Raw genomic sequence first — 16,775 nt, 5'->3', positions numbered from 1 at the left:
AAGCTTGGAGTAGGTGATAAGCTTTCCATTAAAGCTTGAGAAGGAGAGAGTATCTTCTTACTCCACACATGAGCTAGTGTGAGTGTGTAGGTGATAATGCCCTTGAAAAATCAGCCCTCTCTCTCTCTTGGTCGACCCCTCTTGCTATTTGCTCTTGCTAGCATCCTATTGGACCTCCCTAGGCAGTATAAGTGATAGCCTTCTGACATGTGTCCCCCTTTCCCCTTTTGTGAGAGCTTTAGGCAATTAATAAATGCAACTAAACTCTCATTGGACCCCTTTGCCTCCTGGCCAATAGGAATCAGGCAAGCCATTGGGCTGTTGAATGCTCATTGGTCCCCTTGGGAGACTGTCCAATAGTCTTCTAGAGAGCTTAATTCTTATTGGTTCTTTTATTAAGTGTTTTTAAATTAATTAAACTAGATTTACTCTAGCCTAATTCTCATTGGTCCACCTCCAAGGCCATCCAATAGGAATTGGGTACACCTTGTGGGCATCTGGGCTAGGGAGCTGACATGTGTCCGTCATTCCCTTTGTGTAAAGGGAGCTTGTGTGTGTGTGTGTGTGTGTGTGTGTGTGTGTGTGTTTCTCTCTCATCCCCTACTTGCAAGGCTCGCCCCCTCCTATGGGATTGATAAAGACTTTTGGGACACACACAAAGCATCCGATTCCCCCAATGTTTGACCTTTGGACACAACCTTTTAATTTTGGAACCTTAGCATTTTGAAAGTCTTAGTGGGCTGAAACTTAGGGTCTTCTAATCCCATTGTTGCACATAGCTCTTTTGCAGATGGCCCCCCCTTTGGATCCCTATTTTCCCTCCTTTGGATCCCTACCGTGTGGCCGGTCTGCTAGCTTAACCAATATTCTAGCTTTTTCTCCCTTGGCACTTCCCCATATTAAATGATCAATTGAACATGAGAAAATCATTTAGGAGAATTAGATATTGATTATTATGACATTATCTCTCTCTTGAAATCATAGTCGTCCTCGACTATGGGGTACAAAAGATAAATCATATTCATTAGTCCTTTTTGTAGCAGATAGAGGATCCCTATGTCACCCTACGACATCGTTCCACAATGGATGACTAGTCCATTTGGTGCTTGAGAGCCTAAGCTACCGCAAGCATGTCTGCACATTAGTCCTATCAGTCTTCCATAGTAGAGTGACAAGCTCTACTTGGTGTTCGGGAGACGTCATCTCCGCAAACTTGATCTAAGCATGCATACTACTTCATTTTTGTGCACAATAAAGAAAAAGAGAGTCTTATAAGACAAAAACTTTGTTCATTTCAAACATTTGTACATTTGCTTACTCTAGGGAAGCATTGTAAGCATTGACATGGTTTAGGTTATCCTTTAATTGTATGCCTTGCATCCATCTAGCATCTTCAAAAGGATAATTCTTAAACTTAATAAGATATCGTCGGATAGTCTTACCGCCTCTTAGTACCTTGTCTTCATGTCGGAGAATGGATTCGGGTTACAGCACCTCTTCTTGGTCCTCGATCTCTAGTGGGTCTTCAGTAGTTGGTTCATGAGGTGGCTCTCCTTTGTAAGGCTTTAATAGGCTCACATGGAAAGGATTGTGTATGAGCCAGTGATTAGGCAACTTGAGTTGATAGACCATCTCATTGATTGGTCTAAGAATCTGGAAGGGACCATACCTTTTTGCTAACTTAGCATAGTACTTTTGATGTCCCATAGGATTCTTGCCTGTCGTGTGCCTTAAAGCCTTGGAAATTTGAGTAAGACCCAATCATTTTCTTTAAAGGCTTGGGCTCTTCTGTGCTTGTCCGTAGCAGCCTTTTGCCTTTGCTGTGAGATAGAGATAGTATCCTTAATCTTTTGAAAAGATTCTTGTAGGTCTCGGCTATACTCATTTGCAGTGAATATCTTCCCGTGTACCTTAAGTAGCAAGGGACTTTTTGATCTTCCCTCAATTACCTCAAAAGGTGCTTTTCCCGTGGAAGTACTTCTCCCATTGGGATCTTTGATCTACTTTCGTTACATAGGCTTTTAGTAGATCGAGGATTGTTAGGTTAGCTATTTCACTTTGGCCTTCCGTTTGTGGGTGATAGCCCGAAGAGAAGTTTAGCCTTATTGCTAAATTCTCAAAGAGACCCTTCCAAAAATTACTGGTCATTCTAGGATCTCTATCTGACTCTATGGACATTGGCAAGCCATGGTGCTTGAAGATTTGTGAAATGAAGAGGGTTTCCATTTGATGGGCTTTGATAGTCTTTTTGATAGGTATAAAATGAGCTTGTTTACTGAACCTTTCTACTATCTTCCATATTCTCGTATTCCCATGGATAGACTTCGGCAATCCAAAGATAAAATCCATAGATGTGCTCTCCCATGGTGAATTAGGGATTGGCAAAGTTTGAAGCAATTCAAGTTGCTTCCCTCTATCAAATTTTGTCTTTTGGCATACCACACATTTAGAAACATACTCTTGTATGTTTGCTTTCATGGTAGGCCAATAGAAATATGTTTCATTCCCCTTTAGGGTAGACTGAATTCCTCTATGTCCTGCATAAGGAGGAGCATGAGATTCATACATTACTTTCTCACGTAGTGAGCTAGTAACGCATAGTCTATTGCCATAGAGAAGATAAATTGATCCTCTTTCTTCCCTAGTTCAAGGGCTGAAATCACATCTCTAAAATCGGGATCAATAGCATACTCATCTATCATTGAAGATAGATCATTGTGAGTTGCTATGGAAACCGCATTCACTCTCAGCCGTCTTGAGAGTGCATCAGCTACTTGATTATGCTTGCCATCAATGTGAGCAATATGAAAATGAAATTACGAAAGGAAATTTTCCCACCTCATTTGTTTGGCGGAGAGCTTGGTCTACGTCATGAAGTACTTAAGACTTTGGTGATCCGTTCGCAGAATGAAAGGAGTCCCCAATAAATAGTGCTTCCATGAGTCTAAGGCATGTAGAAGTGCAAGGAGTTCCTTTTCATATATGCCTAGAGCTTGCTCAAGAGGGTCGAGCCGTTGACTTTCATAGCCTATGGCGTGCCCTTCTTGAAGCAAAACAGCCCCAAGGCAATCACCACAAGCATCACATTGGACCTCAAATGGCTTTGAGAGATCCGGTAGTGTAAGCACAGGTTGAGAGATAAGCTTTACGAAAGCATTGTTCTCCTTGGCAGACCATGTGTACCTAACATTTTTCTTTGTTAGATCATGTAATGGTCGTGCTATTAGTGAGAACTTTTCTACGAAGCGTCTATAGTATGCACACATACCTATAAAGCTTCATAATTCATGAAGATTCCTTGGTTTAGGCCATCATGCGATGGTCTTCTCTGTTTTGGAGGCGATGGAGAACGTTTAGCCCGCCATCTTCGTGGAGCCATCTCCGTCAAGGTGGCGGGAGACTCACTTCTTTCTCGTTCCTTCGGTGGAGGCTCTTGAGTTCTCCTTTGAGAAGGAGATGCGTCATCAAGGAGAAAATTTATGAGCCCTTCATAGGGATCCTCTTCTTCCCGAATCGGAGAGAGACCTCTTTTGGAAGTGTCTTGCAAGGAGGCTTCCTAGGTGCTCTCTCGTCATGGTGGGGAGCTTGGAGAATCCCATGAGCACGGAGCTACCGTTGCACTTCACTTTGGAGGGATGGATTGCCCATGGCTTGTTGAAGCCTAGAAACAAGATATTTAACAAGCATCGAGGCATCATTAGTAGGTTGCTCATCAGCAAAATCAAAGTTATCAACATTAATTTCACTCTCTTTACTATTGTGAACCATTCTAACAACTTTTAGGTGTACTTTGGTACTTTTTAGGTGTACTTTGGCCCTAGTTGCTACTCTACTTTACCCCTTTAGAAAAAGCACTCAAGCTATTGTGCCCATGGCTCAAATACCATTAATTGCAAGGAATAGAAGAGAGGGTCGTTCAACACCAAAACAACACCAGCTCCTGTCAAGCTTCTAATACCTCAATAGTGGTTAAACCGTAGGTAAGCCCCGTAGGACTCCACTATTAAGACCATAGCTCTCGACGGTGATGCCCCGTTAACTGCACAAAGGCAAGCGCACTGCAAGGTTGAAAAATCCCTATTCTACATACTCACATGCAATTAATAGTACCAACCATCTATAGCTAGCTTGAGGACCTCCCTTCTTGAGCAAGAAAAGATAAACCTTGTGCTCTGATACCAATGTAACATTTAATGGTCTAGTAACTTGTGTGTAGCGAAAAATAGCATGAACATAGTGAGCATTTCATTAGAATAGCTTCCTAATGAGAATAACAAGAGTGCTTGGGTGGAGAGAGCAACAGCAAGCATAACACCTAGTTAGATAGCATGAACAATACTTCAAAAGAGAGAAAAGCAATTGACAATAGTTGAGGACCGGATTTGCATGGAGCCGGTCCCCCCTCCAAAAGGCTTTGTATTATGGTTTCTCCCATCAAGAGAGACATTTTACAATACAATTCTTTGTGTTCCTTCAATACTAGCTAGTGCAATGAAGATGGAAACTTCATGCACTAAGAAAAACACTTATCAAACACAACATCAATTCCCTCACGGTCTCAGACCCAAGACCTCACACACCTTCGCAGATGGTGAGAGCTAGCGGGGTATGAGAGTAGATTGAGAGGAAGAAGGAGTATTCTTACGATAAAGATGTACATCTCCTCACATAATCACTCATGTTATCATAGCTTAGCTTAGTAATTAGCATGGTAGAGGAGATGAGCATGCATTGAATCTTGGCTCTTGGTTTGATTTGCATCACAAAGCCAAGAGTTGTTGGTGTAGGCCTTCCTTCTCACAAGCTTGGAGTAGGTGATAAGCTTTCCATTAAAGCTTGAGAAGGAGAGAGTATCTTCTTACTCCACACATGAGCTAGTGTGGGTGTGTAGGTGATAATGCCCTTGAAAAATCAGCCCCCTCTCTCTCTTGGTCGACCCCTCTTGCTATTTGCTCTTGCTAGCATCTTGTTGGACCTCCCTAGGCAGCATAATCGCCTTTTGACATGTGTCCCCCTTTCCCCTTTTGTGAGAGATTTAGGAAATTAATAAATGCAACTAAACTCTCATTGGACCCCTTTGCCTCCTGGCCAATAGGAATCAGGCAAGCCATTGGGCTGTTGAATGCTCATTGGTCCCCTTGGGAGACTGTCCAATAGTCTTCTAGAGAGCTTTATTCTTATTTGTTCTTTTATTAAGTGTTTTTAAATTAATTAAACTAGATTTACTGTAGCCTAATTCTCGTTGGTCCACCTCCAAGGCCATCCAATAGGAATTGGGTACAGCTTGTGGGCATCTGGGCTAGGGAGCTGGCATGTGTCCCTCATTCCCTTTGTGTAGAGGGAACTTGTGTGTGTGTGTGTGTGTGTGTGTGTGAGTTTCTCTCTCATCCCCTACTTGCAAGGCTCGCCCCCTCCTATGTAGGGATTGATAAAGACTTTTGGACACACACAAAGCATCCGATTCCCCCAATGTTTGACCTTTGGAAACAACCTTTGAATTTTGGAACCTTAGCATTTTGGAAGTCTTAATGGGCTAAACCTTAGGGTCTTTCAAGCCCATTGTTGCACATAGCTCTTTTGCATATGCCCCCCCCCTTTGGATCCCTATTTTCCCTCGTTTGGATCCCTACTGTGGCTGGTCTGCTAGCTTAACCAATATTCTAGCTTTTTCTCCCTTGGCACTTCCCATATTAAATGATCAGTTTAACATGAGAAAATCATTTAGGAGAATTAGATATTGATTATTATGACAGCTTGCAATGATGTACTATGATTAGAATTAAACCAATGACATTATTCTGCTTAGATTGTGTAATAAGATAATGTATTGGTTATATTTATTTACTATAGCATACAAATAATATTTTTATCCTTGGGAGATAGGACTACTTGGATGTGGTTGATTCAAGTGTCTTTGCTACTTAGTAGAGCTACACAATCTAAAAAAATTCTTCATATATATGTGAGCAATGACAAAATTAAAGTGTAACCATCATTCTTATGGAAAAGTATGTTGATTCTTGTTATGATGATGCAAAAATAGTATGACGACTAACATATAAAAATTGAAACTTAGTTCGTAAAGAGAGAGGAGAAAAATATGGTGCACATTTATGCCAACAATTTTGTGGTACCTATATAAAGATTCTCTATTAAGGTAATTAATGTGTGATATATATAATTAATTATCAGAGGGCTATAAATCTACAATAGTATTGTCACTAATGTTGTGAGAAAATTGGCCAGGCTGTCAAAGCTCAAAGCGTAAGGGGCCTATAGATTTTCAACATTGTATCATAATTGATATTGTCCTATGAATAAAACAAAATTGATCACACTGGTAGTCCATGTTGATTATGATGATACAGAAACACACGTGAATACAATTTATTATATAAAGTAACCTATGAGAAAAGCTAGTCTTCATAGAATATAGAACACATATTATAGTATAGTTTGGTTGTAGGTGTTGCTCTCATTGATGAATGCGACAAACTCTAGCAAAGGCGATGTGACTATGTCTGAAACCAGAAGGGTGAGAATGACCCCTAGCATGAAAAAAATTATATGCCCATACTACTTGCTCAATCTGACCTTGAGCATGTGAGGTAGATCGCCTCCCACCAGCTCACCCCTCCTTATTAATTACCATACAACTGCAATGAACAGCGTCGCCGCTATCATTACCACCATCAGCACCACTTACTGGTAGTCGTGTTCCTTCCATGATAGCGTTGTCGCATGCAGGTGGAAAGGAAGCTCCTTCAAGCGAGCACAGGGAGTGAACGTGAGAGACGTGTGTGTGTGTGTGGTTGTTCAGAGATGACGAGCTACACAAGGGTGGGTGCAACTAGCTGCATGCTATGAATTTTGAGGGAGAGAAAGACAATTGGTAATTTCCACATCTATAATGTGGGATGCATGGTGAAAGTGATGATAGTGGATGAGTGTGAGTCAAAGGAGAGATAGGGATGATGTGTGTATAGCTAGAAATTGGAGAGAGAGAGAGAGAGAGAGAGAGAGAGAGAGAGAGAGAGAGAGAGAGAGAGAGAGAGAGAGAGAGAGAGAGAGAGAGAGAGAGAGAGAGAGAGAGAGAGAGAGAGAGAGAGAGTCCAATGGTGGTTGGCCACAAAGCGAGAGAGAGAGAGAGAGAGAGAGAGAGAGAGAGAGAGAGAGAGAGAGAGAGAGAGAGAGAGAGAGAGAGAGAGAGAGAGAGAGATACCGAGAAAAAATTAATTGCGTGTGGTTGCATGGCAAAAAAAGAGCGGCACCTCTTAGTGGGAAAGTTTTTTGAGAGGTGGGTTGTTGTAGTGTGCTAACTAAAAAGAAAACGATGCAGCAACGTTCCTTGCATGCTGGCATTAATTCTAAAAAATGTGGGCAAGTTGTTGATTGAGTTACCGGCCGTTGCATGCACGTGAGCAAGAGTTGGCTGGGGTAGGCTTGTTGGGTAGGTACGGGCATAAAGGGTGGTTTGTGGGAGGATGGTCAAGAGGGAGGGAGATCTTATGCTGGTGGCAAGTGGACATGACCCAAGCCCATGAGAGTTTGTGTGTGGCTATGATGCTGTGGCACAAGCATGAAGTGGAGTGGTAGAGGGAGAGGAGGATTGCAAGGTATGCAATTGCCACCATAGGCTTGCAAGCAACATGAGGGCATATAAGGTCACGCCCAAAGTATCAAAATTCATGAGTAGGGGTTGTTAGCGGGTGATTGGTCGGACGCTAGTGGTTGGTGCTATGATTTCTCCTGCTCATTGGCTGTGACTGACGTCATTGGCAATCAATTCTCATGGGTGTAGCAGATGATGTGGAGTTCAAAGTTATGGCGGGCTCCTACTATTGCCAAGCCAGGCCCATCTGTCAAAGTAACAGATGACAGAGAATTGAGCTTTTGAGCTTTTACACTTTTGATACCTTGGAAATCTGTTAGGGATCTATCCCACAGCTAGGGAGAGAGAAAGGTAGAGCACATTGAAGTAAGAGGTCTAGGATTGATCCAAACATATTGAAATAAATTTTCTTTTGCTTCTACTACAATTCCTCTTGGTTCTTATTCTTACATATATATATATATATATATATATATATATATATATATATATATATATATATATATATATAATCTAATTAAATAATTTTGATAATTGCATACGTCCTCATATGCACCTCATTATTGCTAGTAAGAACTAATTACTATATTAACAATGTTTAGGCTTTCCTAAAATATTATCATTCTTTACAATTAACATTCATTTCTAGAAGCTCATAAATTAAAAGTATATTCAAGTAGAATAAAGAAACAATAAAAAAATAAAATACTTAGCATTTGATTATCAATATCTTCAATCTTTGGGACGCAGCCTGCACTCTGATACCACTGCTACACATGGAAAACATAGAGAGCCCTACAAAATACAAAAAAACAACATACTACAAGCATAAATTGATAAATCTACGTACTCAAAAAATCTCGTAGCATATAGTCGAAGCTATAGGCGAACAACGAGAGACTGAGAGCGAGATAGATCAAGAGAGCACGTGCAGGTGCACCTCCTAGAACGGAGTGCTACACGGGCATGGTGAGAGAGAAGAGAGGAGAGGAGAGAAGAAGTACACAAGCACTGGGTGCAATCTCCCCCCGTGAAAGGGTGAACATTTTCCTCTTGTACGAATTTATTTATAGATTTCTTGAATGCTCAAAGTGAATACATAGTAGCCGGTTGGACATTAAATTGCCATAGCTCATAAAGAGCACTTAAATAATAAAATGTTGATAAATGCGATATTTTTTCACATAGCCCATAGCTCAATCATACTTTTTCCACCTGTCAGCTGCAGTAAATAACAAAATATCAATTTCCATTACAGACCCAACCGTTTCTCACTATTTAATACTAATTCTAACAAAGGAATTAACTAGCCAGTATTTATTTTGAGGCTTGTGAGCTCCTTCTTTGCCCCTACATGAGAGGTATGTTCTTCTACAACCCTAGGTCATTTTGAGATTTTCATCCTGGAGGCCTTTGACAATGTTGAGTGGTCTTGCCATAGCTCACATTGAAGTCTTATTGAAATTGATATTACTGATAAAACTGCACTCTCGTGAGGGCCACCATGGAATGGCTAGGTTGTAAGTGTAACTGTCCAATACTTCAGCTAGTGCTCCCACCTTTAATTATTTTGTAACAATGCTTTTGACCTTTCTAAATAGGGCTACCTCGAGGATGATAGAGGCAATTGAGCAATGTCCTCTCATCACGAAACTCATAGATGACACGCAGATCTTAAATGTGAAGGTATGGCATTGTTAGGTTTTATGTAAATACATTTTTAAATAGTTTATTTAGTTTGCCCCTTTTCTTTGTGTAGCATATCTTAAATGTGATGGTATGTCATTGTTAGGTTGTATGTAAATACATTTTTAAATAGTGTATTTATATTGCCCCTTCTATTTGTGTAGACCCTTGCAAGAGGAGGCTTTCTCATGTGGCTGGAGAGTGATAACAAATGCAAAGCCAGTGGTTGAATACACCTATTACAACCCAAAAAAGAATATTAGGGTAAACATTTGACCATATAAATATAGTTGTTACTTGAAATTTATTTGAGAGCTAGCACACTAATCTTTTTGCTAGATCAATAGGAATTGCTACACCAACAACCATGTTTGGTAGGTAAGGGAAAAGTTGATTGGGTATATGGTCAGTGTCTAGATGCCACTATCCACAACAACACCTAAGCCCTCAAAGGGCCAAAGAAGCCAAAGGAAGAGGCCAGGCAGCATAGAGGGCAAGGAAGATCCACTGAAAAGAGAAAAGATAGAGAAAGAGAATCCAAAGGAAGAGAAGCCCAAGGAGGTTCCAAAGGAGGAGAAAATGGCAAAGAAGCACAATCTTATGGCAAAGAAGCCCCATAAAAATACGAACTCGTGCCAAAGAGGAGCAAAAGAAGGAGATGAAGAAGAAGAGGACATCTAAAGAACCAAAGCTTGAGGAAGATAAGCACAAAATGCCAAAAGAGCCAGAGCCCAAGGAGAAAGAGAAGCAGAAAAAGATAGCCAGAGAGACAGATCCTAAGGAGGGCAAAATGAAACAAGAAGAGCCAAAAAACCAAGGAAGAGCCCAAGAAGAATATGTTGGAATTAGGGTTGTAGGAAAACACACGCAGCTTGGAGAAGATGAAGAAAGCTCAAGGCACACAACAGAGAGAATATTACTTAGTGTGCAATGGAGACATAAGCTAGCCCTAGAGTGATGGGCATATATACAATGCACAGGGAGAAAAACCTCCTAGTGAAAAAAAATGCCCCAGCGGTCCTAAGTGTGTTCACACTCATCACTACCACATGTATATGGTAACAAACACCCCCTGGAGTGATGCGATGAAGGAGAGTTGGCACATAGAGTAAGGGTAGTGCCATGCCGTAAGGACATTATCAGTCCACAAAGGGGAGTAAGCCCAAAGCTTTGTGGAAAACTTTGAACTTCTCACAAGACGATCCCTTTGTGAAAACATTTGCAAGGTTGTCTTGTGTTGGCACATAAAGGCAAGATGATCTCTTGTACTGAGAGCCTCTCCCTGACATAGTGATCATGCACCTCAATGTGCTTTGTGCGAGCTTGAAAAAATGGGTTTCTTGCAACTATCAATGCACTCTGACTGTTAGTGTAGATAGTGTTGGTAGTGTCATGTCCAAGACCCAAATCAACCAGGCGTTTGAGACATACACACTCAACCATAGCTGTGAAGACTACCTTGTACTCAGCCTCACAACTATAAGTGGCCACAGTAGGTTGCTTCTTGCTCAACCATGATATACATGAGCTGCCAAGCATGAAACAAAAACCACTTGTGGACACTCGTGTGTCAAAACAACCAGCCCAATCTAAGTCCAAAAAAGAATGTAAGTCTGGCGGCAATGATCCCCCCTTCGGATAAAACAAGCCAAGATGTAAAGTGCCACTCAACTAGTAGAAAATCCTTTTGACAGCTTGCCAATGCTTAGATCCTAGGCTATGCATAAATCTGCTGACTTGTGAGACTGCAAACTGAATATTCGGCCTCGTGTTGCATACATAAATGAGGCACCCAACATCAGTTTGGTAAAGAGTGACATCGGCAGGATCACCAGTGTCATAAAATCTAATATCTAACCAACCCAAATGATTTCTCTTATTAAACTGATCACTTAATGTGGGAGAATAAACGGGAACAAGGGTTAGAATATAGACATGTGCTTGAAAATCTATCTCAACATGGGGCCAATGGTAAAGGGGTCCAAATGAGAGATGGTCTGTCAAAGAGCAGGGCTAATGGAGCTTAAAGACCTTAGGGTTAGCTTCATTAAAGACCTCCAAAGGTTAGTGTTAAAAAGTCCTTTGACCTTTTGTAAGTTAGGGTTGAGCTTGAGGGTGGGAACCCGGCCCAAGCTTAAGGTTCTTGTTATGCTTGATGACCAAGGTGCTTGAGGTGCTTGTCGTCCTTGATGACTAAGATGCTTGAGTTGCTTGTCGTGCTTGCCGACTAGGGAGCATGAGGTGCTTGAGGGAACACTACCCAGCTTGAGGTTCTTTGTCATGCTTGCTGACTAGTGTGCTTGGGGGTAGAGTGTACAAAAGTCAACAACTATCCTTGCAAGGAGGGGGCGAGCCCTACAAGAGGGGGGGGTAGAGAGAGAACACACACGTCACCCTCACACAAGGCAAGCTTGGTACAAAGAAAGAAAAAAGGGACACTTGTCAAGCTCCTCTTGATGTTGCCCTCATGGTGTGCCTAAAGCCTATTGGTTGGCCTCCCAAGGGGTCCAATGATAAACTAGTTAATTTAATTAATTGTTTTTGCATTTATCAAGTCCTCTCTCTCAAAGGGAAACACTTGTCCAAAGACTAGCATGCTTGCTTGATATGCCTTTTGCTTGTGATTGGCTAGGCTTTGAGGGGTCCAATGAGCTTCAAGCATGAGCCACAAGGGAGGGTCGACCAACGCAAGCAAGGGGGTTTCTTGAGGGGTATACTCTCCCACACACATTTACACACACTCTCATTGTGTGTAGTGCAAAGTGCAAGAGCTCCCTCTCCTTATCCAATCAAGTAGAGAGGTTGAGGGCCTACACTAACACTCTTGGCTATGGAAAACAAATCCAATTAAGAGCCATGCTTCAATGCGTAAGCTTTCCATCTTCTCCATCTTCATTGCTATGTTGTTATATATGCTAGCAAGAAGAGTGATGATAAGTGAGGAACTAATTTTTTCTCCTATGAAATGTTTCTTCTTCCTCTTCCCTACCGTCATTCCCTACTAGCTCTCTCCCCTTCGAAGGTGTTTGAGGTCTTGGGATAGTCTATGCTTTCTACAAAGTTTATGTTATGCTTGTGACGCATGAAGCTTTCCATCTTCATTGCATCATCTAGGTCACAAGGAACACAAAGATTGTATTGTACCAAGTCTCTCTTGATGGGAGAAACTATAATACAAATGCCTATCGAAGGGGGGACCACCGGCTCCACATAAATCCGGTCCTCAGCTGTTGTCATGTTCTCTGAACTCTCTCTCTTGCAAAAGTATTGTTCATGCCAAGTTAATTAAATGCTATGTTTATGTTGCTTCCATCAATTAAGTTCACCCGTTATGCTCACAAAGTAATTCCACAAAAGTACATTCTCTAATTTCCACTACTCTCAAAGTTAATAGGCCATTTCCATTACAACCAGCATCATGAAGACTCAATTTCAAACCTGTTTCCATGGGAGTGGCAATAGGTTTGAAATCCTCAAGTCCAAACTTACATAGCAATGTCTCTATGTAACTTTTCTAACACAAGGAAATACCACCGTCACACTGCTTAAACTGTATTCCCAAGTAATGATGCAACATACCCAAATCTTCCATCTTTAAAGTAGCATTCAAATGAGCCTTAAATTCAGCAAATCATCCATATAAGAACCACAATGAGAAGTACATCACCCTCATGCTTTACATACAATGTGTTTTTTGTTGGACTGTTACTTAAGCCTTGTTGACCAAATGAGTGTCAGCCTTCTCATACCAAGCGAGGAGATTGCTTCAACCCATACAAATCTTTGTTACATTTTCACACCTTATCCTCTTGTCCTTTCTTGACAAAACCACGAGGCTGTGTTGCATAAACTTCCTCAAATATGTCATCATTCAAGAAAGCAGTAACAATGTCTGATTGATGTACATCCCAACCAAAATGAGCTGCCAATGCACATAGAAAATGCACAATAGTCATATGACAAGTGGGAGCAACAGTCTCTTGCTAATATTTTCCTTTTTGTTGTGCATAATCCTTTGCAACAAGTTGAGCCTTATAGCGATCAATCTCACCATCTGGCTTGCGTTTCAACTTGTAAACCCACTTCGTACCAATTGCCTTTTTGCCAGGAGGCAAATCGCATAAAGTCCATGTGTCATTTTCTATAAGTGCATCATATTCTGATTGCATGGCCTGACATAATGATAATGCACCTCAATGTGCTTTGTATAAGCATGAAAAACTTGGTTCCTTGGGTAGTTGCAAGTTGTACCAAACACCAAGCAAGTCTCTTTGAGCAAAGATAAAATCAAGCAAAGGAAAGAGCATAGCATGCTCAACTTTATAAATTCTTTAGGATTACTTTCTTAGAGTTTCATTAGAGAAATCATGTCTGGTATTTTTCTTAGAGCTAAAAGACAAAGCCTAGCACCTTGTAGAAGGGGCACGGTCTAGTATCCATGTCTATTTTAAAGGGTTTTTAAATTCAATTGGGATGGGTATGGTTTGATTATTTTTGTAGCTGCAAAACTATACCACTAAGATATGACACATAGACGGATTGTTCATCTCTCTCTCTCTCTCTCTCTCTCTCTCTCTCTCTCTCTAGCCATCCAATTTTTTGGATTATGTGCTTCATCAAAAGACAAGGTTCCTCAACATCATGTAAGCTAGACACAGCCTGAACGAGTGCGACTAGACAAAGGTGCATCCAATTTACTGTCACGCAATGTATCCACCAACCATTTTGGCATACCTCTAGCCTGCTCATTTTTAGCCCTTTCCTCATCAAGTACATCATGCACATCTGTATCAGTAATAGGATTATCTGTAACATTTTTAGAAACCCCCATAGGTTGTACATTTGCCTCATTAGAATTTACATTTGAACTTCCACACTGAAAAGAGGCAACAAAGTGTCATAAACGTCCTGTGAGCTTACATTACTGCCTCTAGGACATGACAACAAGGGTTGAACAAAATCTTCCACAAACACAACATCCCTTGAAACTATAATACGCTTTGTTTGTGGATGATACAACTTGTAACCTTTGCTTTTAGCACTATAACCAACAAAAATACATTCGACAGCCTTATCATCCAGTTTTTTGCGTTGTGTTTGTGGCACCAAAGCATATGCCAAACAACCAAAAACATGCATGTTCTCAATAGAAGGCTCTCTATCATGCCATGTGTCATATGGAGTCATAGACAACAAAGATTTTGTAGGACACTTGCTAAGTACATAAGTGGCACACATGATGGCCTCAAGCCAAAACAAATGCGGCAAAGCTTGATTTTTGACCATACATCATGCCATTTTTGTAAGTGCCTATTTTCCCTCTCAGCAACACCATTTTGTTGAGGCGTATAAGGGACTATACATTGGTGTTTTATCCCATGACTAGCGAAAAATGCATTAAATTCATGAGACATAGTCCCCCCTTGATCAGAATGGAGGGTGCCCATAGTACATTCATGAGATTTGCAACGATAGCAAAAATTGTTTGAAGCACATAAACACTTTGGACTTTGCCTTAAGAGGATACACCCATGCATGGCTAGAGTAATCAGCAATGCTTGGAGTAATCATCAATAAAAGTCACGAAGTAAGGTAATTGCCCAAGGACAGAGTTTGCATGGGCCCACAAACATCACTACGCACAAGCTGCAACCTGCATGTGGCCCTAACTGAACCATCCTTTGGAAACTTAGAATGTTGCATCTTATCCAAAATATAGCCTTCACAAACATGCTTGAGAGGTGCTTCAAGAGGCAGCAAAGAAGCAACCATATCAGATTTTTGCAAATGCAACAAACTAGCAAAATTCAGATGACCAAAACGTGCATGCCAACGTTTTGCATCTATAATAGCCTTTGAATTCACAACTGCATTTGCAAAATTCTACCCAACTTGTCATACAAAGTGAGCTTATACAGCCTATGTCATAAAATTCCAAATCTATCATCCACAAATTTGACTACAACACCAAGTCTAGCAAGTGAAGATAAAGACAAAAGATTCTTCTTGCTCCCAGGTACATAAATTTCATCAAAAAGTGTGAAAGAACTATCATTTATAACTGTTGTGGGTTAGGTCAACACATGAACATCATACACAGCAATAATAACCATCTACTCCACCATACTTCATTAACAACAATTCAGACGCAGTTAACATGACTACTCTAAATATCAGAGTAAGCAGAGAATACACTGAATAGTTGCTGCACTGCACCATCATCATCACATTCATATCAGAAAACAGATACATCGTGCGCAGATCCATTCCCCACTTATATAGATAAATCCGACTTAACTACCCAGTCACAAGACATTCAGCAGACTGCAACTGAAATACAGTTACATCCGACTTAGCAAAATACAACTCAGTAAATATCCGATAAGTCAAAATCCGACTTAGCTATTCAGAGTCAGTTTCTAACATGTGCCTCTCAACACATGGCACGCCCCGGTGGTAGATTTCGCAGAAATCTGACCCGGATCCACATATCCCTTGATCAAGAATCCACCCTCTGCTGCACAGCTTCTTCCTTACTCTGGTCCTCAGCATTCACTTTATGATCCACCAGCTCTGCTTCCTTTACTGCATCTGATTCTGCTGCATCATCTTTTCCCATTTCCACCTCTTGTGCTCTATCTGCAATCTCAGTATCGATCTGCTCTTCTGCCACTTTCTCCTCAGCTACATCCTGCATCAAAAAACTATTAGTAAATTTCTCCTCTTTCTTTTCTGCCTCTGCAAGCTGCTGTCTCTTATTCTCTTCCATCTACTGAACCTGCTGCTTCAAACAGTCTCTCTCCTTTTGCAATTCCTCCACTTCCTTCAACAATTGTGCTTCTACCTCATGCACTAACCCTGCCTTTAACACCTCATATGGATACTTAATGACAAATCTCATTCTTTCCTTGGTCTTTTGCCACATCTCCTGTGCAACCAAAGATAACTGCTGCTTGAGAATAGACACTTCTCCTTCTTTCATTAATACTGCACTCAAGCTAATTTCCTCTTGTGCCAACATCTGTTGCTCTAATATTTGCAAAGGTTCCAATCTCAACCTCTGCATCTCCACAGTGACGTGTAACTCTGCATTCCTCTTTGCCATGTCTTCCAATTCCAAAGCAAACGCTGCCTCCACTTTCTCAGTCCATTGCTTAAACTCCCCCAATGATCTCTTCACTTTTGCTAACTCCATCTTCTGTTTCCCCACTGTTTCCTCCATATCCTGCTCATACTTTACTTTCATCATAGCTATCTGCTCTTCAAACTCTTTCACCTGTGACACCTGTCCTTTAAACTCTATCAATTTTTCTGCAGTCCTTTCAGCTTGCATACTCTGAACCTTCAGCATATTATTCTGCTGCCTCACAAATTCCTGCAGCTGCTGCAGCATCTGAACTACTTTATCACTGTCCAATTTCCCAGTATCTACTGATACTCCAGAGACTTCCTCAGTACTGAAATCTAATCTAGAAAA

This window comes from Adiantum capillus-veneris, chromosome 19 (assembly GCF_014529385.1).
Source record: "Adiantum capillus-veneris isolate H3 chromosome 19, ASM1452938v2, whole genome shotgun sequence".
NCBI lineage: Eukaryota > Viridiplantae > Streptophyta > Polypodiopsida > Polypodiales > Pteridaceae > Adiantum > Adiantum capillus-veneris.
The sequence above is the reverse complement of the archived record's forward strand: the minus strand, read 5'-3'. Positions refer to the sequence as shown.